Genomic DNA, 26,578 nt, shown 5'->3' with positions numbered 1-26,578 from the left:
TGATCATAGACCAATGAGACATATTCTGGGTTACCACATTAAATATTTGGCTTTTCAAAATAATGTCATAAATTATAGTTTGATCAGCAAGCGTGCTCCTCTTGTACCCAAATATGAGAATGCTTGAATTACATTTGAGATATTTTTTTCCCCTTCAAAAACACAGAAAATAAAGCAAGTAGGTGAAAGGTAACTGTATCACTTCACAGACACAAGCTACCCTCTGATTACAACTAATTAAGATATTCAGCAGCCTTAAAACAATACCTTTTTTTAATCAATGAACCCAGACGGCATTCACAGCTTTTTGCGATGACAAATGCCCTTTGAAAGAGTTAATAGGCAAAGGTTTGTACTGGCAATGAATAGGGCTACCTTTAATTGATCCAAGAGCCTTAGAGAGCCGTCTTATAGCACGATGATGTATTTGGGTTGCACATAGGCCAAAATAAGCATAAAGAAAATCTGTAAGACCATGAAACCTTTCATTTTTTCATTGCAGGGAGGGAAGGGGGGGGAACTGCTGGGGAAAGTGAGAGAACTAAGATGGGGTTATCTTTGTACTCTGACACTTAAAATAGATAGAACGACAGAAAATTTGAAGAAAAGAGAGGAAGTGATCAGGCCATAATTCTGTGAATAAACGTCAGGATGCATGAAAATGTACAAAACAAGGCTTCTTCAGAAAAAAAAAATAAAAAAAGGAGGAGATGACCTAATGGTATAAAGGAAGATTGATTAAAGAAATACCCTGAGGGAGAAAGATATTCCATCAGCTTTAACAAACACTGCATGGCCCTGCATTCCCTTTCAACTTCCTAAGGGGGGCGGGGAGGAAGAGTCTGGAGAAGAGGCAGGTCACATGGATCCACTTAAAAAAAAGAATGAGGGGAAAAATTGTGTCTTTTACATGGTTTTGTTCAAGATGTATGGGAAATCTGCACACAAGAAGTGGCTCACAAAATTAAACACATTGGTTAGTAGTAAGCATTCTTCCCTGAGCAGCACAGAAGAAACACAAATTCATTTTTATAAGCAATAAAAAAAAAAATACATCTATTTAGTCATATTTTTATAAGACTTATTATACACTAATATTACCTAGTAATTATGAAAAAACTAGTCTATCCACACTCAAACTAGCCTTTCATCATAAACTCAAATTTGGCAGAATCCCTTCCTCATTTAGCAAGGGCTAAACCAATTTCCTTGAACTTTCACAGGTGCAAAATTTATGCCAAGGTAGAATTTTTCTGGAAAGTCTGAGACAAATCAGACATCAAAATTCCTTGACTAAAAAACTATTTTATAATGGAATTACTGTGTAAGTATAGTATCAATAACTCAGGGGAAAAAAATCAAATAGAAAAGATGTTGAGATCTGAGATTTTCTTAAAAGACAGATATGGGAGGAACTAGGAAAAAAGTTGACATTGCTTCTTAAAAATAAAACAGCAGACAAATAAAATACCCTGCTCCAATATATGCCATCCAGATGCATTAGGAAAGTAAGTCAATTCCACTCAATTCAGAACAGAGAACAGATAAACTGTTCTGAAATTCTGCACATCCTGTTTATCTTACAGCCATGAACATGTCCTCTTCTAGCATTAACTAACCCAAAACACCACGACACTAAGGCTTCATCACAGGTTTGGGTAAAAAAGAAGAAAGACTGAACTTACCTCTCTAAGCCAAGAGAGCCGAGATAGGATGCTTCGAACAGTACATTCCCATTAGGAATATTTGCCTCCTGTGAGCAGTTTTCCCCCGCAGTACAAAGTTCTGAGGAAAAGAACAAATAAAAAATGCCTGTCATAACTTCAAGACATTTTTCTAATAATTGATTATTATTTGACATTATCATTACGTAGACCCACATTACCAAGCACCACCGAATTACAAACATACCAAGGTAAGCCCCAGCTGCATCCTTCAGAAAAACCTCCCTTCAAGGCACAATCATCAGTAGACAAGTAGGAGAACCAGGACATGTGGACAGTGCTAACATAGTAAGTAAAGTACAGCTGGGCTGCGCACAGCCTTGCTTACTTCTGCGTAAAGAGAGTAAAAATACTGCACTATGTTTTGAAGGTTTTTTCATTAAAAAAATAAATCATAATTTTGAGAAAGTCTTCTTGTTCTATTCACTTAATTCAGACTGTTAGAATCTTCCTTTGTAATTCAAAGCTAAAGTGTTTCCTTCCACAGTGTCAGGTTATACGTAAATTCTAGCTAGCATGAGTTTTCTAGAAGAATAAATAAAAAAATATTTTAAAAAAAATATTAGGATGTTCAAGGATGCCTTTAAAAGGACATCAAGTTCTTGAGACACACTTCAAAATCAACTGCTTTTTGTGCAGAGGATAGATTACCCTTCCCACTCCCCACAACCATGGAAACGCACCACTATTTGATAAAAGACAACCATATTACAAACCGTGTCCAGTAGCTTACTAGTTGTCAGAAAGAAAACCGGCCAGACTCTGCTATTACACTTCTAGCTGGTAGTGGTCAAGGAACACAGCCAGGATCTCCTCCAGAGGATACAGCCACCAGAGCTGCAGGCAAAGTAACCCCATCAAGGCTCACATGACAGATGAGATTTGCAAGTACAGAGGAAGCATAGGTGGCTGACTGCCTAGGAGGTCTCCTTTCATTGCTTGTGCCAAGAGCACCAAGATACGAAACACAGCCACCACACCTGTCCCACAGTAGCCATTGAGACAGCTAGGGGAAAAACATCACTGAAGAACAACTAGTAAAACCCTGGAACATAAAGGAAGAAAGCATGAACAGTAACAGAAGAGAAAGTCAGACCAGGGACTAGAAAGGGTTAAGATGACAGGCCCTAGGCAAACAAGATATTGTAGTATCCTCTTGATCTTACATTCCACCAAACCGACTCCGATCCCAACAGCACCTCCAACAGCAAAGCTTCCTCCAACAAATGGAACAATCAGCCTGCTTGTGGGACACTCCATACTATTTCCCTACTATTCCAGATCATATTTCTAACTGCAGCCCTTGGAGACAGCCTACAGAAAAAGGGCCAGAATTCAAATCCTGTTCATGCATGCTCGGTTTCACTGAAGAACACACTACAACAGAAGGGCACTTCTGTGGCAAACAGCAGCCAGATGTGAGCCTTTTTCCCAAATCAAGCCCACAGAGTGTTTATAGGTCTGTTCACACAGCAACAAAACCCATCCCACCTAGAAGCGTGTGTGGGAGCTCTTTACAAAGAGCACACCAGCAGAGCACTACCAGGATGGCCAGAAAGCCGGTCTGACTGCAGACTGCTGCAGATATGTGGGATGCTGATCTGTTCCCAAAGCTGCCAGACTCAAATTGTGAGCTCAGTAATTAAGCAGCACCACAGGTTACTGGACATACATGTGTAGTTCAATCTAATGGCAATGTCCTTTTGTACATCAAGTTGACAGTCATCGTTAAATTTACTGGGCACATCTCTTTACAGGCTCAACCTGATCACCGATGCCAACATTGTAAGCATTTGATATACATGACCTTATCTTTCACCAAGCAAATAACGTATTGATAAGGAACTAAGGCACAGAAAGTCTGTGTAGAAATTAACCCAGACTTTCCAAGCAGCATCTCTTTTTCAGCTGTCTCATAAAACTAACAGCAACATTTTTAAAGCCAGTTCATGTTTTACACTTAAAGGAATATTTCTATATTTGGTTATCTTCACCCCTGCATGCACATGTGCACACACACACCTGGAACGGCTGAAACAAAGACAAAGATGGGGGAAGCTGATGCAAAAAGAGAAATGGGGTTTCCAGTCCCAGAGGTGAACTCCGCTTTCAGAGATAAGATCAAAAATCATTACTTTTTGGTCCTCAGACCAATGCTCAGACAGAACCTTCCCGTGTTCCTTATAAACTGAGTAAACCCTCACTACCCTGAACAATGTATTTTTTTAAAGTAATCGCCAGCAACCTTTCCTTAAAAGCTAGCCGAGTCTCTCTGCAAAATGTGCCGTTTAGCTGATCTTCAGTTGCACCGTCATCTACAACCCCAGGCCCAAACACAGCACGCAGGGAAATAAAACCCAGGACGTTTTGCCAAAGGAGGCAGGGGGAGTTTTCACACTGCAACATAAGTGGCAACAGGCACAGATAAAAGTTGTGCTTTCAGTTCCACAAGCATAAATCCTCTGCAACTCCCCACTGACGGAAACCTCACCCTAAAAGCTCCATGGGCTCTTCTCAACTCAGCTGGGATACTAAGAAAGCAAACTTTGATCCTTTTTTCTAAAAATCTGCTTCACAATTCAACATCTTTGATGTAAATCTTTTAAAAGACTAAGATGGCATCAAGTCAGGGACAGGATGGAGGGAAATGTGTTTCCGTCCATGGGAGGACCATTAGGAGGAAGGTTAATAGCCCTGGGCATGCGATCAAATTAAGGTTTGTGCCAGTTTCCCCAGGGTTTCCCTTGCCATCACCAGCTTCCCCAGGCTGGGCAGCTCACCCTCATCTTCCTACCAAAGCCAGCTCTTAAAGAGAAGCACAACAGCCTGCTGGGGAAAAACAGTAAAACAATCATGTAATTAACTTGTATGGATAAAGTATGAAATCGGCAGAGGGAGGGAGCCTTTGAGTATCTTCACCTTTGGAGCGATACAGAGTTGATGTACCTCCAGCTTAAAAGGTGGGGAAGGAGCTGGAATTTGGACCTCCCCAACATGTGGATTGCAGCACTGAGGCAGCACCCAGTCTAAACAAGGCTGGAGTTAGCATTCAGAGCACACAGCTCAGCAGAGTATGGGAAAGGGATAGAGCAGCCCAAAGAGCTGGCGCCACTAACTGACGAGCAGAGCGCAAGTGATAAAGATTTACTGCGAGAGAGGAGGAAACAGTCCACTGGCCCGATTAGAGCTGTGAATACCGAGTTGTTCAGGGAGGATTTTGCAGCTGACTGATCACAGGCTGTCGGAGCAGGCCTCGGACAACAGCTGCAAGGCTTGCTGGGCTGCAGAGACAAAGGGCGCCTAGCACAGTGCAAAGAAAGAGTTGACAGGTTGTTGTTAGCAGTGGCAAATGTGTGAGGTATGTCACTGTGTGTGAGACGGGGTGGGTTGGGTTGGTGGGGAAGAAGGAGGGCAAGAAGCACAGGCAGCACTCAGAAAAAGGAGGGGGGGGGTTGTGCTCAGCTCACGGGGGAGGGAGCAGAGACAGAGGCTTGGTCAAAGCATTTTCCTAAAATCAGGCCGGTGTTTGTAAGGAGGACAATCACAAGGTCTGTTTACTGCTGCCAAGATGAATTAGCCCATCGTCTCATTTATAGGACGAATCCGGTGGCACAGACTATAAGGTGCATGGCATTAAAGGGACTAATTAGACGATTCCGGCAAATCTGAATTAAGACCCTTTCTTTCTTTGAAAGCTGGAAAGCATTTCTCAGGACTCTAGTCAGATGGCGTAGGTTTTGTTGGGCTTTTTCTTTCTGTTCTGAGAAGGGATATCTTGTGCAATTCCCTAACTTACAAGGGTCTGCTCTAAATTCTGCTCTGAGCTTCAAGAACAGTTGTTAGGAAGCTGCTGGCATTTACATCATATCTGAAAAGGTCCAAACCAAAATCCCGGATTCTGCAGGAATTCAGCTCCCGGTCCAGGGACAAACTTTGCAGCTGGTCCCTCCTGTTATAGGAGGCTAAACCAGAAGCCCACATGTGAACATACCTGAGCTAAGAGCTCAGCTGAATTCTCACTCACACACACAAAACAATCCAGGTTTTTCAAAAGCTGGCTTCCAATTTGACACCCACCCCCCTCCTCCAAGCACAGCATCTGTAGCCAAATGCTTTTCCCAAGCAACTCCGTGCTTTCTGGAGCCATGGTTCACTAAGCTTGTGAGTGCTGGGTAGGAATGTATCAATGAAACTCCCGAGATGATCAAAGGCAGGAGCTGCAGAACAGGAGAACTTACTTTCAGCTCCCTGTTTGGCAAATTTAGGATTCAGTTCTTGAAATCTGGCAACATTTTACTTCGATTGTGACAAAAACAAAGTGTTACAAACACCTCCGAAGCAATGGTGCATGCTGTTTGCACACAAGCACTATATTACAGTGGTCACTATTAAAATGTTTTACAAGCGGTTAAGGTTACCATGGTATTCACAGTATTCTAAGAGAAGGGAATACCATGAAAAATCACAGAAAGATTCAGCACTGCAAGCTGCAAATATCACATGTTTCATAGTAATTAGTGACACTTTGTAAAGGATAGGCTTCTTGCTTTTTTACATATATGTCTATTACTAACCAACAAATAGAGACAGTAAGAAACTGCAGTGGCCTTTATAGTATCGGATCAATTATACAAACAAGCCCTATTTTGATTTTTCTCTTTTAAATGGTCTCCGGGACCCAGTTAGTCTAGTCCCCATGGACAGCACTTGATACACTGTAAAGGGAATTCAGAACAAGAGGCATTTCAAGGCTTCTAACACAGCTCCATTCTCCCAAAATATATTAAAAAAAAATACCGGCGTGTAGAATACTCCATCTAGGGGCAGAAATGTAACCCAAAATTTCCTTAGCCTCTGGCTTTAACATGTGTTAACCTCATTCTACCGGGACTGAGTGCATGAGAAATAATCAGACATTTCACAGAGGTTCCAAATAGTTCTTCCTCAGTATGAGTCCATAGATTTTTACTTTTCATTATTTTAAATACAGAGCTTCCAGCTTGAGTTTCCGCTTAAAAGTGATGAAGAACACAGGCACTACTTTAATACGTCTACTCGCAACTGGACTCTACTTTAAACTACAAATATTATCTAAGAAACAATTTATAAACCATCGTTTCCATATGCTCAAAGTTTTCAGCTGAATAAGGGTGGCCAATGAGCTCAACAGCAAAGAAAAATGGACTGCCTCAAGGACAATTTGGGTAACTATATTTCTGGATATAATCAGGCTTCCACTGAAGTCAAAGCAAGGTCTGAATTCGACTTCAAGGGGAGCAGAAATGGTTTGTGGCAGAGGCATACTTCTGAATAAGAAATTCTCTCTCCAGCTGAAAAATTCAATATCACTTATGTTTAATATTAGCACATAGGATTTGTTCACCAAATGTATTTGAGAGCAATATATACAGTAGACAGAAACAGTAAATTCACCAGCTCGGAAAAAAACTGAAAAGATATAATAATGCCCGTTAACAGTTTTTTCCCTTTGGGGGGCGGGGGGGAACAACCCAACAAGTATTATCAGGCCTTCCCCTGTAATTATGTTTTCTTTATACAAATCACTTTCAGCTGACAAGTCCGCACTAATTTTCCTTAGTAAGCAATGGGTTACAGCTTATCCATAACATTAGAGCTTTCCACTGCACTGTGCCTTGCTCTTTGTCTCCCCGGTACAGAGAGGCTACTTCTGAGGCTGGTATAACACTTTCATGAGTAATCAAATTACTTCCTACATTTGCTCTCCTTAAACACCTACATCTGATCACCTCCACTCTTCCTGTTCAGCCTCTCAGCTGCAAACTTCATAGTTCATAAATGCAAAGGTTAGAATTTTCTAGACACCACTTTAATTTTTCAAATAGCAATCCAATTACTGAGCAAATTGGCACATGTGCCTAGTTACATAGTGACTTGGCACTGCCTCCACTCGCTGCTGGCAGTGATGAATGTGTTCCCCCTTAGCCCTCCTCGTCTATCTGCTCCAGCCTCCGAGCCAACACCAGTGACCACATAAGGAGAGTGCCTGGCAGCTGCAAGCCTAAGGTGCCAAGAGGCAGATTGTGTTCTGTAGCAGCAGGATCTGGGTCTGTGACTGGCTTCCTGGCTAGTCTTTTGTAAGACCTTTTCCATGGCCTCTAGGTTGGCTCTAATGAAGCCTGTAGAAATGCCTGCAGGGAGCTGGTATAGAAGTGAGTTAAGTCAAAGGTTTAATTTAGTTTCGAAAGTGAAGTGAATGTATATTGGCCTTCTTTTTCCACCCTGCAATTATACTCCTGCCACATTTATGAGAAAATACAGTATTCACTCAACAATAGGAGTGCATTCCTGGATATGTCTGCACTGCACATTGGGGCAAAGATCCCCAAGCCAGCCTCAATTAACTTAGCTGCAGAACCAGAAGCAATATAGCTGTGTTTGCTTGGTGTGACACCCGAGCTAATTAACTATGTATGGCAGTAACAGAGCTTTACTGTTTCTGGCACTGGAGCTAGCATCCCTGTGTGGTAATCCACTACAGACATGCCAGCTCACTTGGAGGTAACCTGAGGGCTCCCTAATCTGATGTTGCCTTGCACTGCAGAAATACGTTTAGGAATGCTCCAGGAACTGGCAGAAATTTGTTGACCTCTTTACATCATGTGAGAGTGCTGAGGCTACAGATGCAGCTACAGTCAATCTGGACTGTTCCTTTTCCATCTCGTTCACATTCTTTTATTACTCACAACATGATGGTTACAGAGCATCTTTAAGTAATGTGTTAAGCATCTTGAACAGCATCTGTCACATGTGCTGCTTTCTAAATTTCTCACTTCCTCTTCCAGGGGCAAAAAGCTGGACAAAGATATTTTAAAGTATTTCTCAAAATTGCATTTTTACTACTTTATTTTTTAAAAAAAGGAAATTTGGTTCTTGACCTGTAATGGGATTTCTTTGGACTATTTAGAAACCCATTTTCAATTATTTCAATGCAGTAGAGAAGAACTTTCCCACAACAGGGTATTTTCTCCCCATCTGGATTTTTCATGATTTCCAAAAATCAACTTTAAGATAAATGAGTACAGGTACCAAAGACTAGAGATGCACTATGACCCCTGTAATACAAACAGGCTTTCATGAAGATAAAAACAAAACACAACAACCTGTCAGCTATTCCTCTTTTGGAATCCCACCTCAGGCATACCAAGAAGCTACTGGAGAGAATCAGGGTTATTTGTCCAGCAACCTTCTGATGCAGATGGTGGTGTGGAAAATATCCGGCTGGACTCTGAACTGCACACACTAGAATATTTTGCCCAGTTTGCCTGCTTGGACTTTACTTATGAGTACAGTTGTTTGCTACTAATGGAATTTTTCCTTTACCTTTTTATTTTTTATTTTTCTAAACCAGGTGGGTTTGGCTGACAGAGGTACTTAATGAGGTCTGAGCTGTGACAATTATATTTTATTTAATTTAATTCTCATTATTCATCATTTAAGAGCTTTACCAGTTGAGCTGCCTCTACCAATGTCCATTTTACTTGAAATCTGTAGGTAGACAGGAAGCCTAAGATCTTCTCTTGACTTTCTAAATAACAAAGCCGAGTTGTAATTCCAAGAGGCATTACCACCACAAGCACCTGAGAAGTTTCTTATCAAATCTAATCACCCCAGCTCTTGAGACTTACTTCTCACAAGGCAGTAAACACAACGATAAATTTTAACACATAATTCTCAAGCTATCCATCAGCACAAACACACACAACTGTGATGCAGCAATATGGATTTTAAGTGTGATACCTGAGCGTGCCATTTTTCCACTATGCTCTCCTCCTTTGCCACAGTTTTGAATGGATTTCTTCAGAGTCAGACTGTACTGCTAAAATATTTTAAATAGTGATCTAAAATAATGGGAGCCTTTATGAACAGTCTCATATCTAGTAAACTTACTAATCTAATCTGTAAGAATGGGTCTATCCATCAGACCCCATGAACTGCTCTGGTGACTGTAGTGGCTTACAGACGGACCTCTCCAAAAAACCACGCAATGTATTTTAATTAACAGATTTTAGACTATGTTCAAGAGACCCCCAGGAATCCTTAGACTGATTCCAAGGCACCGGGAAAGGTAAAGTACACGCTGTATTGGTAAACTTCATGACATTATTCACGGGTTTGTACCTCTGTTTAGGTGATGCTCAAATGAAGGGTAAAAAACCTCAGATCTATAGATGATGTGCGGCCCTATTGTCATCTTCAATACCTTCTACAGGAGTGGGAAACTGAGGTGAAAACCGGACTCGTACTACTGGCTACAGGCCTGTTGGACACAAGAAAGAGTGAGTTATCCAGAAGTGCACATAAGCATGTGCTTCACACTAGGCATGTGAATGCCCCAAACGCATAAAAGCTCACACGCCAAAGTTAGCAACATTGCTGTAGCCAAGCTGTGCTGAGAGTTAAGCATGCACTTAAGAGCTTTGCTGGACTGCAGCCATTTACAGATGTACAATCAGTACAGAGACATGTAGGCAGAGGCTTCCTTTAATGGGTCCGCTGATATCTCTTCTTGAAGATACATGCTTGGTTATTTCAATTAACACATTTATAAACCCAAACGCTCGTGATTACATCTCAGACGTAGCACATGAATCATTTTGCCTGGAGTCCGCCGTTTACCACACGTCTTAAAGATTCAGGGCCTGAAAAACAATTCAAAATCAAATGCAAAAAGCAGCTGGAATTTGGTAATACAGAACTCTCCCAGTTCCTGTTCACCTTTTGCTTTACCCTTGATTTGTTCACTTTGAAGACACTGATGGGTGCTTGCCTGCATGTAACGATGCCTACTAACAGCAGCTTGATGAACAAGAGAAGAGAAAGTAGAAAAAAAAAACCAATAGGAAAGGCATTAAGGGCACTAGGCTGATCTCTCTAGGATGGGCATTAGACATATGCTCGCTGCTCCAGTCACAGTGCAATCAAAGCTGTCCTGTGCCACTGCCAAAACCTGTAACAGGTGCCAAAAGATTGTAAGCACTGGTAAAATCCACTCCTAAGGCACTAGCTCAGGGACTGATCCAAATCCTAGAAACCAATGAACTTCTTTCCCCAGACATCAATTGTTTTCAAACACTTCCCCCCTTATTTCCAGCATGATGCTGGAGGGGGCATAAATAAATTCAGCTGCCAGGAGGCAATCCTCTGGTTTTGCCACTGCAAATCTGGACAGATGCCAAAGCCTCACACAGCCTCTCAAACACGTTTGTAAGGTAATTAATATTTTATATTCACAACAATAAGAGATCTTCATTCACAAGGAACTATTAAGACAGTTTCTGGTTCCGTTCTCCCCAGCACATTACAATGACAACTCCATGCCAGCAGCAGCCACATGGCCTAAAGGTGCCAAGCTGGCAAGGATACTCTCTCTCAGCATTTGGCATCTAACCCCTTGGCAAACCCCTCAGCAGTTGTGCTTGGCTGCTTCTGGATCCGTCATGTGGTTAGGCTGCTGATAGCATAGGAGGGTGCTGCGTCCTCTGGGCACCATTTCACTTTAACACCTGTCTGATTCAGAGGAATGCGCGCACATGGAGAGCAAGATCCCTGCACAAATCCTCCCAGAGACCCAGAGCACATGCTCCATTTGTTACTGAAAGGGGTCGTTTCCTTAGACCCACAAATGCTTCCCCCTCCCCCTTCCCCTTCACATATCTGTGCACAGCCCTCAGAGGGTCCTACATCCTGCCATGCATTCCACATGTGTTGGAGGTTTGCTCTGTGAACCAGGAATACAAAACATAGCCTTTTTGTATATAATGAAATCTCATATTTTACTGTGCTCATATAAAGCCATTTCTTTGTGAATGAGACTTTTTTATTTGTGACATTTAAATGATCTACAAATGCTTGGTATAGATGAAAGGAAATGATTATTTCCAGGTCACCTTGCAGTAATACTTTTTGATAGGCACCATAATTCCAATTAAATTGAGTAATAAGGGAGAGGGGAAACCCTTCCAACATTTAAAGTGCCACTGAAGCAGAAATATTTTAAAAGGAAAACATAAAAACAAACATACATCATTTACCACAAGCAACATCATGTCAGAGAGGAGCATAGATAAGAAAATTCAAAGCCCTTTTTCCACTGGGGACTACCCAAAATAACGTGGCTTTTACAACATGCAGACTGTAGGAATATAACTCTGCCCCGCAAACACCATGCATTATTGATGCAGCAAGTTTGTGTGTCACACAGTTAGATCTGACGTGAGCCACAAACTTAGTGAAATAATCCCAAGTGTGGTCCCTCAGAGGTACTTGACAATATCTCAAGCTTGGCAGAGGCAGCTCTCCAGGAGCGCTACGGCAGAGGTGCAGGAGGTGTGCAGAGAAGCGTGCTGAGACCTCGCGTAGCACCTCTCCAAATCTGTGCCTGTCGGAAAGCACTGTAAACCACCTCACGTTTGCATGAGCAATGGCCTGCACTGATTCATCCAGTACATTCTGACACTTTTGAGCACGGTTATCTTTGGATCAGACACCCTCTAAAGCCTGTGAAATAAATGCAAGTCTTCGGTTGCTAAGCTCACGATCACAAAATAACTGCTATCGCTTGCTCTAGCGGGAAGGCTCAGTGTACCCATTTCACCCCAAGTGGAGTGTGCAAATAAAAGCCAGGACTCCTGTATGCTACTTCAAGCTATACTGTTTGCCCGTCACTTTGTTACCACAATTTTAGTTTCTATCAAGCTTCAGGCCCACAGACACCAGCCAAGGCCTCCCTGTGCCAGGCTAGAACAGCACAGAACACAAACCGTGCTCACTGCACGTAACTTTGCATCTATCAGCATTCCTATGTTTAGCCATCTAAATTATCTTTCTTTAAAAAAAAAAAATAATAAAAAGCAAACAAAAAGAAGCTACTGTTTTGAGATCCTGATAATGAAAGTACAAGCCTAAACATGGCATCCCAATCAGAAGGTCATTGGGGCTGCTCATGTATAAAATAAAGTTATTTGAACAAAAGACAAGATAAAGCATTTATGAAGTGACTCTTCTCATGCCCTACTCTAGCAAAGCATCAGGTAAGCAATTTATTTTGAAGAAGCTGGCTTTGGTTTTATCATCACCACACACACAGACAGCTCGTTCAGTTCTTTACAATAAGGAAAAAAAAAGTTTTCTCCCCCACTCCTCAAAAACATATGCTTTCTTTCTCCAGAACACTGGGGTGCCGTATAGGATAGACACTGGGACCAGGACAAATTCAAGATCCAGCATCTTGGAGGCTTTCCTGGTCACAAGCCAAACATTGCTGGAATGAAAAATAATTTTTAATAGGGTATTTTCAGTAAAAATTTCAGTATTTAACCCCTGGGAGGTAAGGAAACATCCCAACTTAAAATTTTTATTCAGTTACATATTAAAGTGTTATTTTAGATATTTTTTAGGAGTTTCTGTAATTGTTTTCCATTTCTTTTTCCCTGTGACCTGGGCAATTGATTTCATTGTGATTAAAGCACCTGGCTTTTGGAGCAAGGGAGACGAAAAATAAGTACCAAATAAACATATAAAGCTCTCTAGTAACATTCCTGAAATAGTTTTTCTGTGAAGTGCATGGCATGTTCAGAACACATGATTCTGTAGTACAAAGATTTTATTGGCTTAACTGCTCAGTGTGGTCATCTCAGATTCATGCCAAATAAACCTACCACACCATACAGTAATTCATTTTCCATCTCTGTGTACGCATCTAAAAGGCGAGTTCCCAATTCCTGTACAAATTCACAAGTAGAATGTGTGTTATGTTACCTACCTCTGAAAATCACAACCTAGGAACGGGATGCTGTACGTAACTCTCTGCAGCTAAAGTGGGAAGAAGTACGTACAGCACTTCAGAAGAGCCAACAAAAGAACAAGAGCCAGGGAGGTGGATTTGCCTCTAACAGGTTCCTTACACCTTTCTGCAGCAAGCTGGTGTCCAGCACGAGGAGCAAGATTTGCTTTCGTATGAGTCTCGGGTGGACTGAGCTGTGGAATGAATGCACCACACAGCGTGGCTTGCATACATGTTATGTGGAAGACCAAGGAAAGAAAAGAAAAAATTAAGTCCAAGTCAGAAAAGCCTCCAGTTTCAGTTAGATAGACTAACACCTTCTACATTAATAGACCTTGCCGGATGTTTCCTTATCATAATATGCTTCCCCTTATTAACATGACTAAATAAATACAACTTACCCAAATCAAATCCTGACAATTCCCCCATTTTAAACTTAATGAATTTTCTCAGGTTTACACATTATTTCAGCACGTAACCTGAAGCTGAGAGCTTCTTCATGAGAACATGCCTGATTGGGAAATTTATGGTTTTTTCAACAGTTATTGTGCCATGACACAAGGCTAGAACACTGTTTTAAAGGGCTGCTGACTCTGGACAATTTATATGCTAATTTCAGAAATGATTCCTCCTACATTAAATAAGGAGCTAAGGAATGTTCCAAAGGTCTAGACAGACCACACCATTAACAGATTGGGTAAATCAACGCTAATACTGCCCACAGCATATTACACCGTGTGAACTTTCTTTACTGCATACACTTTACTAATTTTAGTTCCACGTGGTTCCTCAGCTGACTGGCCAAAATATAAACTGCACCAGCTCTCTAAAGCCTCCCTGTGCCCATCTTGACCTTGGACTCGCCTTTAATATTAAACTTGAGGAAAAAACTGGATGGTCACACTTTTTTATTCAAGGTACATTTATAAATGGTTTATAAAGGGTTAACAAATGATTAATAGATATGAAATTGTTAAAAAAAACCAAACATGAACAACTACAAAAAAATAAGGACAGCTGTTATGCACCTAATACTGAACGATCAGCTATTTAAGGAAAGCACAATGCAGACCCATACCTTCTAACCCAAACTCCATCAGCGTAAAGGGTAAGTCTGGCGAACAATTCAAGTATCTTCAAACTTGTTTGAGCACTAACAAATCCTCCAGCATTTATTAGCAATGTTCTGAGACTATTTTTGTTTTAAAGGACAAGTCAAACCTGGCTCCAAATTTAGACTTTGTACAAACAAGCTGTTATAAACCCTTAGAATAACAGAAAGATTTCCAGTTTTTATTTTACTTCCAATAAAAATGATCTTTAAACAAATTCTCATATAGCATATGTAATCCTAACATGGAACCGAAAAACTCAAAATGAAACAAGCATCACTAAATCAAAATACAATGATCATAAAATACTAAGATCAATTGAATTTTTAAAATTCCTTCTGGTTTTATATCTTAACTTACTAACTACACTGCTGAAACAAGGCATTGATGCAAAGCAAAGCACAATGTTAAGTCTAAGTGTTTAGCTGTCACAGAAAAGCAAAAGCCTCACTAGCGATGAAATTCCGGGTTTAGAAACTGACTTAATTCAGCATCCAAAGCATTTACAGTGCCTTGTGCATTAGCATGATGTGCCAGGTTCCTGCAACCTCACTTACTGGTGAACTCTAAGGTACTAAATACTATGAGGTACTTTCACATGACAAAAATCTGATTTCTTTTCAACTGAATAAGAGCTTCCGATAGACCTTGTTTTATTTCTCTCCTCTCCTCCTCCTCGCCCCATTAACTGTCTGAGGATTTTACCAAATGCAAGTAACTCACACAATCTCATAACACCTTTCTTACCAGATAGCATAACATTTTGCTGACACAGAATTGCTCAAAAAAGCACTAGGCATGAGCCTCCTCTCATTGAATTGAATAGCTACACTTCCACTGAGTGCCAAGGAATTGGATTAGGTACTCTGTTTATAACATGGGTGTCAGCAAACTCTTCCCCTCCAATCACACACACTCCCCCAACTAATCAGTGCACTACAACTTAATTATACCACAGGAGCAATCTCTCAGCAAACTACGACCAGTTATAAAGGACAGCCTTCCAGAAACCAGCACAAGCGGGACCCCAAGACCTGAAACAGCTAATACATCACACACAGCCAAGAACATGCTTTGCTGTACATCAGACACTTCAGTTGAATGACTCCTGATAATGATCAATGATGGCAAACTGGCAGCTGGGGTAAGTGGAAAAATTCCAAACTTCACCTTCCAGCTACAGGAATGAGGAGGATATAAGTCAATGTGGTCTTTGGCAGGGAAAGGTACATTGTTTCACTGCTGTGAGAAAAACGCTTAATGCTCAAACATTTCATTAAAATAAGACTACAATGAAACATTAGAGGTAGCATTATTAATGAAAATCAACTTTCTGGGCTAAATGAAGAAATAACTCCAAATCCATCTCCAATGCGCAGGGGGGAAAAATAATAAATAACCTAGTGTTTCAAGCCCTCACTTTTTTCCGAGCACTTCAGCAGAGATGTTTACTGCAAAAAGAATGGGCCCCTGTGTGCTTTGTTTTTTGAAACTCAAGCAAGTTCCCAACTTATCTGTTGTTCTCCCCCCCGTCAATGAACGAGGAGGACATAAATAAAAATTTTGGGGTTAGACTTTAACACTTCTGAGATACTGAAAACAAGAACCCTCACACAGCGAATTTATTTTCGAATGGTGAACCTTGTGCAGAAAGAGACAAGTCTTTGAGAAGACACACAAAATGCGTACAGCTTTCAAAAGGATTTGGGGATCTCAGACACCAAAATCGTTGCTGAACTCCATGACATACAGAAGGACTGAGCCAGCTATATAACCTTTGTGTCAAAACCATCGCCACAAAATATTCCACTGCCTTACACCAAGTCAGGACTTCCCCTCAGACCTCGAGATGTCCCAGCACTGACCATGCTGGAGTTGTACCGTTGCTGCCACTGGGACAGTATCTCACCGTGTGGCCACAACACAGGAAGCACTAAGGAGGCACTGTATGATAGAGGAAGTCAGGTTCAAAGAAGTTTGTTTCTCAAATATTCTGTCTTTCATGCTTTTCCCAAGAGAGAAATAAAAACCTAGCACAATAACCATGTTGCAAAATATATATATACAGATATACTTAGTGAGAAACGACTAATAAAGCACATGCAGACAGATGGCTGCAATTGAGCACACACGCACACATACAGACAAATATGTATACATAACATAAAAACACACTGTGCTTCTCAACAGAAAGAAAATGGTCTTCAGTCAGAGATCACTCAGAGGCTCCAACTCAGCATTGTCCACCCAGTTTGGAGCTACCTTTCTCCCCTCCTTTCTGTTTTTTCACCTCAACTTCATTTCATCATCCTTTACCTCCTGCACAGGTTCAGCCAGGTTCTTCCCTTCACCAATCCACTTGGTTTCCCCCCAGAAGATACCTTATCTCAGAAAGACAGACACCACTGAAATGAATCTTATTTTATCATTACTTCCCTGTATGTCCCTTTCCTCGTGCTGCCTTTTTAGGTTACAGTTTCTTTAGGACAGGAGTTATTACTGTCCTGTGTACTAATACAACACAGCCCCGATCTCAAACAGCCTCTAGTCACTACCATAAGAATCAGAGAATGAAAAGAAACTGCCTTTACTCTAGATAAACGCTCTCCAGAGTGATATCAATCCTTTATCCATCTTTGCAAAAGGAACCCCAGAAAGCACATAACAAACATGCCAAATATTACAGAACCTAAATCACTAAAATTCTTTGGAAAAAAACATTTATTTCAAACAAATTATGCACCACAAAAATGTAACCACACTTTTTATTCTAGGCATCTCTGAACTATTAAATCACGGTGACAAATTTGTTTTTATTCAAGTCTTGCTCATTTATCTTTTCAGGGTACTTAGGAGCAAGTCATACCTGCTCACAACCACTCCTTTCTCTTCATTGAGCTGCCTGAATACAATAGGAAAACATTCAATTTGAAAAATTGTCCTATGAGACACTGTATTTGGATATAGAAAATTTCAAAAGACTCAGGAAGACACCCTGAAAACCATTTAAAAAACTGTTTCTGAACACATCGAGCATCTAGATAATTTTTACTGATAATTTTATAGTAACTATTTACTTCATTTTCTTAGTGGAAAAGCACTTGGAAAATATGAAAAGCTAGGCTATAGGTATGTTGCCCATCTGCTTTTAGGGTCCAAAAACACCCCACAGTGACATTCCGTGCTATTTCCATAATCATGAATCAGGCATCACATGTCTGACCAAAGCCCACTGAAAGCAGTGGAAATCTTTCAGACTCCTCAGTGGACTTGGAGTCAAGAAATAATGCCGCCTTCTGCAGAACAGCTCAAAAAATTTGCTCAAAATTCTGCTGAATAGTAGACTAATTTCCACTACTCTCTTAAGAAATCAAGAGCTCAGAATCCCGGCCTTCTAGTCAGAAAAAATGTGTTGGGATATTGCAAGGACTAACCCGTTTTGAGATACCAAAAGGATCTGTTTTCTCTTCCAGGAAGTTCAAGTTTCCACCTTTGGCTACATTTTCAGAATACAAAGTGCTGTTTGTAACCCAGCTCAGTAGGGCATGCAACAAAGAGTGGAAGAACTCCCCGAGTGTGCACTGAGCAGTCAAGCCTGCTGTAGAAAGCCACAGTTTCAGATCAAGACAGATCCTTGCAGCCACCTTACTTAATCATCTCCCTCATGCAGACCAGAAACTATCAGGCAGATCTAAAAAAAGCTTAAAACTGCACATTCCAGACAGACATCCACTTGGCAGCTCTGAAAGAAAACAATAATGCTTCAAAAAGCTTGAAAAGGGTACATCGGAAGTTTTTGCTGTGAACACTACTCAGACATGGAGAGGACGTACCTCCTAGCTTCGCATGGCACACAGCATACGTTATGCATTCAGAAAGCACAGAGTGTTTCAGATCACAGGAACAGTTCTTTCAGAAGGGGAGTCAGAGTAGTTTATCCCTGAATTTAAACTAAATTCAGTAGGCAATAAATCCTTCACCCTCTGCTGGTGTATTGAAGGAGAAGAAACGGACAAAATGATGGAAACATTGTTTTATGAATAATACATAATTATTAATTTCCTTATATATAAGGCCACATGACAAAGTTCTGTGGTACACTGGCAAAAATCGGCACAACCCCCTAATTTGTAATTGGGCCACCAATTCAGCACTGAACGAGGGTAATGGAGTCGGGACTTGAACAACATCATCCTAAACGCTGAAGAAAAAGTAGAGATGCTTCTTTGCACATCCATGACCAGAATTTATGAAATATCCTAGACCATATTACAGAAGAATTCAGAGCATTAACACAACTACATGGATTATTGACAGCTATTTACAACGTGCAGAGGTAACGGTACCACTACCTGTCAACACAAAAGCTCATACTCAGCGTAGATTCAAGCAAGTGTCTCTACAATTTTTACATCACTTTTTCTGGGAAGTCACCTCCACCACAAGAACAGTACACATACTAGGACACCAAGGCACCTCATTAGCACTCATATAGTCGTACGTATATTGCTTTCCTGCCTACAGAGCTTTCGAGTAACTGCATTTCAGCTCAATGTGTCCCAAAAATACATCAATGCTTTGATGACTTAGGTTGCCCTTCTTCAAGATGACAGTACTTACTTTCCTCTTTGCTCAAAAATTCCTGTATAATCTTTTCCCTAATTACACAGCCTGAACCTTTCTAGCTAAAACTTCCATTAAAACAGGCATCAGCCTAAAAATCACTCTTTGAAACATGTGAGATTTGGATGCACTTGCTGAATACAAGACGGATCCAAGGGAACCCTCAAGAATTCCTGCTAGAGTTACTAGCAAAACTGACCATTGGTTGTGGTTACTCAGGCTATAAGGACTCCACGCACCAGTCAACGCTTATCTTACAGATCCTCATGCTGTTCTGTTAACATGCTGGTTTTGTGTCTCCTAGAGATTTGCCCTAAGATAGCATCCTTTGCAACAGCCTGCAGAGGTACGTAAGCAATTATCAGCCTGCAAACTGCCCTTTTCCACCCATGGAAATGATCAAATCTCTTTGACACAGGGAAGTTAACTGGGAGGAAATGGTGGTTATCCTCTTGAAGTAACCCGTAGAAAAGACGAGAATGTCATTGCAAACTTGTGGGGAAAAAGAAAGTTTTTTCATTGTCAGCACGTAAAATAGGCACAGGACAATAGGCACTGTGGGTTTTTTTCTGCAGTCATGATGACAAACCCCTGAATATGAAGGAAATGAAAGCCAGAGGCAATTTATTTCAAAAAACTATTAATTAAGGGTTACAAAGTTGAGATTTAGAAAGCCGACTCCTCCAAGAGACAGAACCAGCACACATAGTCTCAAAAAGGATATAAAGCATCAGTACCAGAACAGTTAGAATGGATTTCTAATTAATAGCCTTTTAAGTTTTTCCAGTATCAGCCTCTTTCCTCAACCAGCGTCTTCATCAAAAAGAAAGTAAGAAAATTCTGCAATGTGTACTACAAACAAAAAATTGACAGCACTCCCATTAGTCACCTTCATTTTCTACCACCAATTCTCTTAATCACCACAGGCAGACATAATTCCTAAGTGGCTTCAAATAAATTCTCTACAGATAAAAAAGCACAGTGTTGTTTCTACCATCACATTCTCACCAATGACTGCATTCCTAGTATGCACGTTCATGCCAAAGAGAGGTATCGTTAAGAGCCTGTACCCTTGACCTTCAGTACTGTAACTCCTGTCCTTTCCAGTCTACACCTTAACGTTCTGAAAAAGTGAACACTAAGCATGGAAGCAAATAATGAAACACTGCATGAGGGGACATCTCCCCCCTGTATAGGCAAATAGAAATAAGTACAGAGCTATGCGGATGCAACAAGTAATGAGGGAATTACTTAAACTAGTAAGAGAAAACAGCAGGGATGAACTGCATTCACTGTAGTTTAATCACTGCAGATAGAAAGAAGATCATGCAGTGTTAATAACCTCATGGCATCTGGTCCAAATACAAGGAATGAGGTCTCACTGCCACCTTACCCATCACTGTCCTCTTTCCCCATTCTCTGTTTTGTGCCTTCCACGAGGCAGCTCCCTTAGCTGTACCACCTACCTCCTACTTGCTCCCTAAGTGACATGGTAGCTTACATTTCTCACAGAAAGCATGTTACAACACTACTGAGAGATGTGCTCACATTCTGACCTACCAAATCAGTGCTGATGCCTCCAAGACTGCCCTCCGCCCCCTGTGTTCAGCTGAGATCACCTAAAACATCTGTGCTTGAGCACACCCTGCCCTCTCAGCTTCCCAAACACAGGCACACAAACACACAGAGGTAGGGTTACATCGCAAAGGAGCAAGTCCAGGCACACTTGGCAAATACTGAGTTTGTGGAATTTCTTTCCTGCTTTGGGTTCTCTACAGTTCACCTCCATGCCATTTCTTCTTGCTTGGAATGAGTGAATAAAACTAAAAAACACTATAACCAGACCTTCCTATAACTGAACAGGTTTCCTTTCACGCATTGCTTCTTACCTATTTTTGTAAGTTTTTCAGGGCAGGGGACATCTGATACTTTTGTCAACTGATGTGCTAACTTCTATTCTAATACCTATTTTCAGCAGTAATACGCTCAGCCAAAGTGTTAATATAGTTTTAGAGACCTCTTTCTTCAGAGTCCCCAACAGTACTAAAAACAGGGTGTAAAAAGAGGCTTTATTAAGCTCTGCAGGAGCCAAAAGCCCTTATTCCTTGAAGAGGTCACATGCCACCAGTAAACATGGGTTTAAGACTCCTAGGTAGCTGGGATCCAGGTACTGCTGCCCCTTACTGGAAAAAGATAATAGCTTTTCGAGGTGTAGGAGCAAGCACCGAATTCTGAGCTTAGTGAGAGCTTGAAAACAGGGCAGCTCTTCATCAGAGGCAATACCTTGTTTCTACAAGTTTTGGGTTTTAGCTTGAGCAGGGACTTCCAAATCCAGCAGAGTCCTGAAACTACACAGAAATGAGTGTTGTTCGGAAAAACTTGGCATTACCAAGGCAAGATCTTGAGTCCAGAAAGTACAGATTTGGTAGCTCACGTTCAGCTCAGCTGTCAGCAGAAGCTATGAACCACAAGTCCCTTCCTATTGCAGAGGCAAATCTCAAGCCAGACTGTCCCTAATGCCTGTAGGAAGTCAGTGTGAGCAGCCTCTTCCTTCAAGTACTCTAAGTGTGGGCTTTTGTCCCCAAACTGCTTATCTTCAAGATAAAACATGGCTCTGTAGCATAGCGTTGCACACACTTCAGTTCAACCTATACTTGGAAGACTGCATCCAGCATGAATTGTTAGCGGCACCTTCCAAACAGCAGAAATTAAAACTTGATGGTGGAATAATTCCTTACAGTTGCCCATTTTTAACTTTCTTATTCCCAAGCAAAGTAGCAAAAGGAACATGTTACATTCCTTTCAATCACTGAGTTTCCATATTTGCAGGGACACTGTCCATAAAGTATTAGATGGATAGCATTCCCATGGTGGTGACAGCAGAACAGGCTATCACAGAACAGTTCAAAGGTAAGATCCTTACAGTAGCAGCAACTCAAACAACTCAGCACAAGCTAGCAAACAGAGTTGCAATGCCATAATGTGTAGGATGAAAAGGAAACACATACATTTATGTATGCATGCTACAGTTTGCATTCTTCTTAAGGCCATACCACATTCCTTTAAGGTACATAGCATCACCCCTCTCCAGGTCTGATGTTAAAAGGAAAACGCAAAACAAATAAAAACAAATCCTCTGTCTCTTCACTGAAATGAACACACCCAAAACACACTGAGCTTCTAGTTCCAAAAACAGAACATTTTCAAAGTCCTTCGAGCACCATTCACATAATCCAAAAAGACTCAATATTTACACTGTAGAAAAAATATGGAGAGGTTAACTCCTTCCAAAAAGGAAAACAAATACTAACTGACCTGCTTCTCATACTTCTGTTACAAAAAGCCAAACACAACCAATAAAAATTATCAGTTTTGCTGAAAGTGGGTATTGCTGGCCACATTCAGAGACCCACTCAATTCCTTCCAGCAGGAAAGTAATTTAGAACTATTACATGGCTTTATTCACACTGGCACTAAGCTATATATCTTTGGAACAAGCTTGATCTGTCAGGGATATGGGATCTAATTTGGGAGCTGGTAGTTGTAATAATCACGTTAAAGCTCCTCGCTACTCTACCAGAGCTAAAAACTGCAGATGCCACACAAAGACATAGGTTTAATGTGTACGTGTACACATGTATTTATACAAAATATTTAATTTATATATATATACAGAGAGAGATGCAAACACACTTCTGGAGAGAAATCTCTTGTCTCAGACACACAGCACTCTCTCACCACAAATACCATTCTGAAATCTCATTTTCAGTTACCTATACCAAAATTATGCAGAACTACAGTTCCTTCTGCTTTTATTTTGTTGGGCTGCCATGGGAAGTGCTAAATGCTCTGCTGCCACCCAATGACTTCTCCTGGTATTGCCCATTCCCCAAGACCATTTCTGCCTACTCCACAATTAACCAGGTTTAAAAAAAAAAAAAAAAAAAAAATCAATTAAAGGCAGCACTTAGAGCTGAAGCACTTCACATACCTGTGGTGCCTTGGCCTCTGCGGAACACGGGACATCACCGCCTCTCTTCACCTGTATGCAAATGGCCCCAGTTCTTTTTATCATTCTGCCAACAGAAGCAAAACTTTATCTGAATTCCTAGTCACAAAAACATCATTGTGCTCTGGCAGTTAATTTTTACTAGTTTACAATGTACTTTCCTTTACACAAGAGATAATGCCAGCTAACCACAGCAAACCTTTCACACAGCTGTTATGCTTTATAGTTGATCAAAGCATTGATTTCGCAGTATTATGTCAATGCCAGACACGCTGATTCCCCTCACTGTTTTCACTCAAGGACTGTTCAGTTCCTTTCTTTGGTCTCTTTACAAAGCACAACTTGTTTTAGTCGTTACTACTACATCTACATTAAGTTTCCAATGGTATATAAACACAAGTGGTAGCCCATCAGATTTAAGTGAAAAAGGGAAACGCTATTACTTGTATCTTGAGATTCACCTCACCTATAATTAAGTCTTCAAATGTTTCAACACTTCATCTTTCCTTGCAGTAAAAATATACATCTGTAGAATGCCCATCTAAAGAAATTCAAGAAACTAGCAAAGAAGCTTTTGTCAATATGTATTTGCACACAAGAACAAGCTGCTCAGTTGTGAAAAATCTGTCCAGATTGCTAGGGCAACAACATCTGCTCAAATTAGTATAATTTAACATTTTCAAGACCACTTTATACAATGAATTACTTGAAAATGTGGTTTACATTTTAAGCTATCAGCTTGAGATGGTATAAACCTCCCAACTGCTCAGTTGAGTGGATGAATGCTCAGTTGAGAGCTTATTGTCACAGAGGGACCACAATTATAGGTTTAAAGGAAACCTAGCAGTGCTTGATTTATTTTCACATATTTCACTATTACTCTTGTTTTGGCACAAAAGATGTAGCAGGATGCCCCTGCCACTAGAATATACAGGTCCTAGAATATACACTAAAAACCTGAAGAAATGTAGAATTAACTTCTTTCCCAAGAACCATCTACAAGAAAATTTGATCATTGTGTTAAAATTTAGAGGTTACTCTCAAAACATTATGCCCACTGCTGCTGTCTGGTGTTCTCAAAGATCAGAAAGTGTTTTGAGACTCATTAGAAGTTAGTGGTATTTAACTATATTTCATTCAGACGGGACAATGAAAATTGATTTGGTAGCTTCTAAGAAGTTTCACTTTCTTACTCTTACATTTTCTTACTCCAATCACAATGCAAGGGTGTTCCAGGTACAGATTTGCATTACTGATAATTCACTGCTTCAAAAGATACCTTCTTACATTTTTTCATAAAAAAAACCACCTGATTGTATCCTAACCCCTTGATTCAGGCCCCAACACTTAACTATGCTGAGAATGTTCCATTAAGTGCATCCAGAAGTGCTGCTCATACAGCCCAATCTGCACAGTCTAAAACGGGGTCTTGACCTCCCTCTGCTGGCTAACATCACAACTACAGAGTTAAAAAAATAATCCTGCCATGCCCCCCCCCCCCCAATTAAAACAAAAAAGAAAATTAGTATGCACGAAGCTTTTTAAAATAAAGACAATCTTTACGTCTTCTTCAGGATTCAATTTTTTTTTTCAGTTGTCCTGGTTTTAAACATCTTGTTTCTCCCTGCTTCCCCATTTTCTGTAATAGCATTGCAATTCATCTTACAAATACATACCAAGTACAAACTCACACAAGTAAACTTTAATTCCTCTATACATCTCTGCTCTCCAACTCCTAACACCTCACACCTCCTTTCACACCCTCCCAAAAAGCACCCGTGCACCCCCACATTCATCCTATCATCTCCACCTCACAAGGAGATGCTGGACCCCTTCAGATGCTGCTTCCAGGGGAAAAGACTGTCCCAGGCTCCTGCCTCCTCTCCCTGGTCAGGAAAAAGAGGCAAGGCTGTCCCTCTGTGCAGCTCCACTTGGCCCTGGGATTTCCAGTATTCAGATGCACACGCACGAGCATCCTCCTGCCCAAAGCCTACCTACCTCAGCAAGCTGGCGTCTCAAAACGAGATTGCAGCATGTGAAAAGAAAACTCCTGATCTCCCTGTTCACTGCTCCCCTGAAGCACTGGTCTGTGACTGGGAAGCTGTGCAGATGAGCCCTGCACAATTTCCTTTTTAAACAGTGCCAACAGATCACAAACAGCATGGTATCTGTGATGAGACAGCCAACCAATATAATGAGGACCTTTGCAGGAAAATGTGGGAGAATTGCTTACAAGAAATCCACCATCACAGCAGCAAATTAAGACATGCGAGCCAAAGGACCGAAGTTCCAACTTCATGTCAAATTTACCAAGAACAGTCTAACAGAAGTGGCAGATGCAGGATTTGGGTTCAGTCCCCACTCCCGAGAGAAGTTCTTGTGCCCAAAATCATTTTGCCTCACTTCCATCATCTATTTTCACCACAAGAGATGGGATTTCTGCCCCAAGGAGCTTGCAGAGCAGACTTTGTGTGCCCCCAGTCCCCTTCCATGAGAGGTCACATCAATCAGCTTTTCAAAACTTATTCCAAAAGCACTTTCAAGCACTGCGTCTGACCCACCACAATCTTCCACATGGGTAATCCATTTCTAAGTCACAATTAACCAGCTAAGATGATATAGTACAGTTAGAAAGATTGTGCAGTGCTGTGACCATAATTCTGTAAAATGACTTGAAGCACATATGGCAAAGCAGAATTCAGTTAATTGTAGGGCTCCAGTCCCATTAACCCCACTGGTAAGCCCACCTCTGCAGTAAAGTACTTCCAAATTCAAATGGCAACATTTCACACATTTATTTTTTTTTATGTACTATTTTACTTACTTGACCCTGAACACCAACACAGGGTACAAGACAGACAATCAGATCTAATGATACAATAGTCACATCAAAGGTATTTACCTCAAACATAATGTAACTGTGGAGCTGTCACCCAAGGCCATAGAAAAGCAGTGTCAGGGAAGGTCATTGGGCACAGTAACATCCCCCGATAGTCACACGTAAAGGCACAGCCAGTGTACATTTGCTGGGGGAGAAAGCAACCGTAGCAATGAAATAGCAGATCTACAGATCCTGACAAATATTCCATCACGAGTTTGTTCTGTAAAAGGACACAAGTTTCTGTAAAACATGAGTTCTGTCTTCTGGTTAGTCTGTTAGCACAGTAACACATTGGTTGCCACAGAAAAAGGAGCTGTAATGTAACATAGTTAACACAAATCTTGTGAAATTCCTTCTTATAAAATGCATTTGCCTTCCTCTCAGTGGGATTCTTACATACATTGA

At 40.9% G+C, this 26,578-nt stretch overlaps 1 long non-coding RNA gene across 1 annotated transcript in view; it reads right to left on the bottom strand.

Annotated features, from left to right (window-relative positions):
* LOC119154963 overlaps positions 1–26,578 on the bottom strand; it is a 30,809-nt gene extending 4,231 nt beyond the window's left edge. Inside the window, exons 1-3 of the long non-coding RNA XR_005106564.1 lie at positions 26,195–26,578; positions 23,275–23,359; positions 1,686–1,785 (exon numbers count right to left, since the gene is read on the bottom strand). This is a non-coding gene — a long non-coding RNA (uncharacterized LOC119154963). The remainder of the gene's footprint in view (positions 1–1,685; positions 1,786–23,274; positions 23,360–26,194) is intronic.

Source organism: Falco rusticolus, chromosome 10 (assembly GCF_015220075.1).
Source record: "Falco rusticolus isolate bFalRus1 chromosome 10, bFalRus1.pri, whole genome shotgun sequence".
NCBI classification, from domain to species: Eukaryota; Metazoa; Chordata; class Aves; order Falconiformes; family Falconidae; genus Falco; species Falco rusticolus.
Note: the sequence above shows the minus strand (reverse complement) of the source record. Positions and strands in the feature narration are given on the sequence as shown.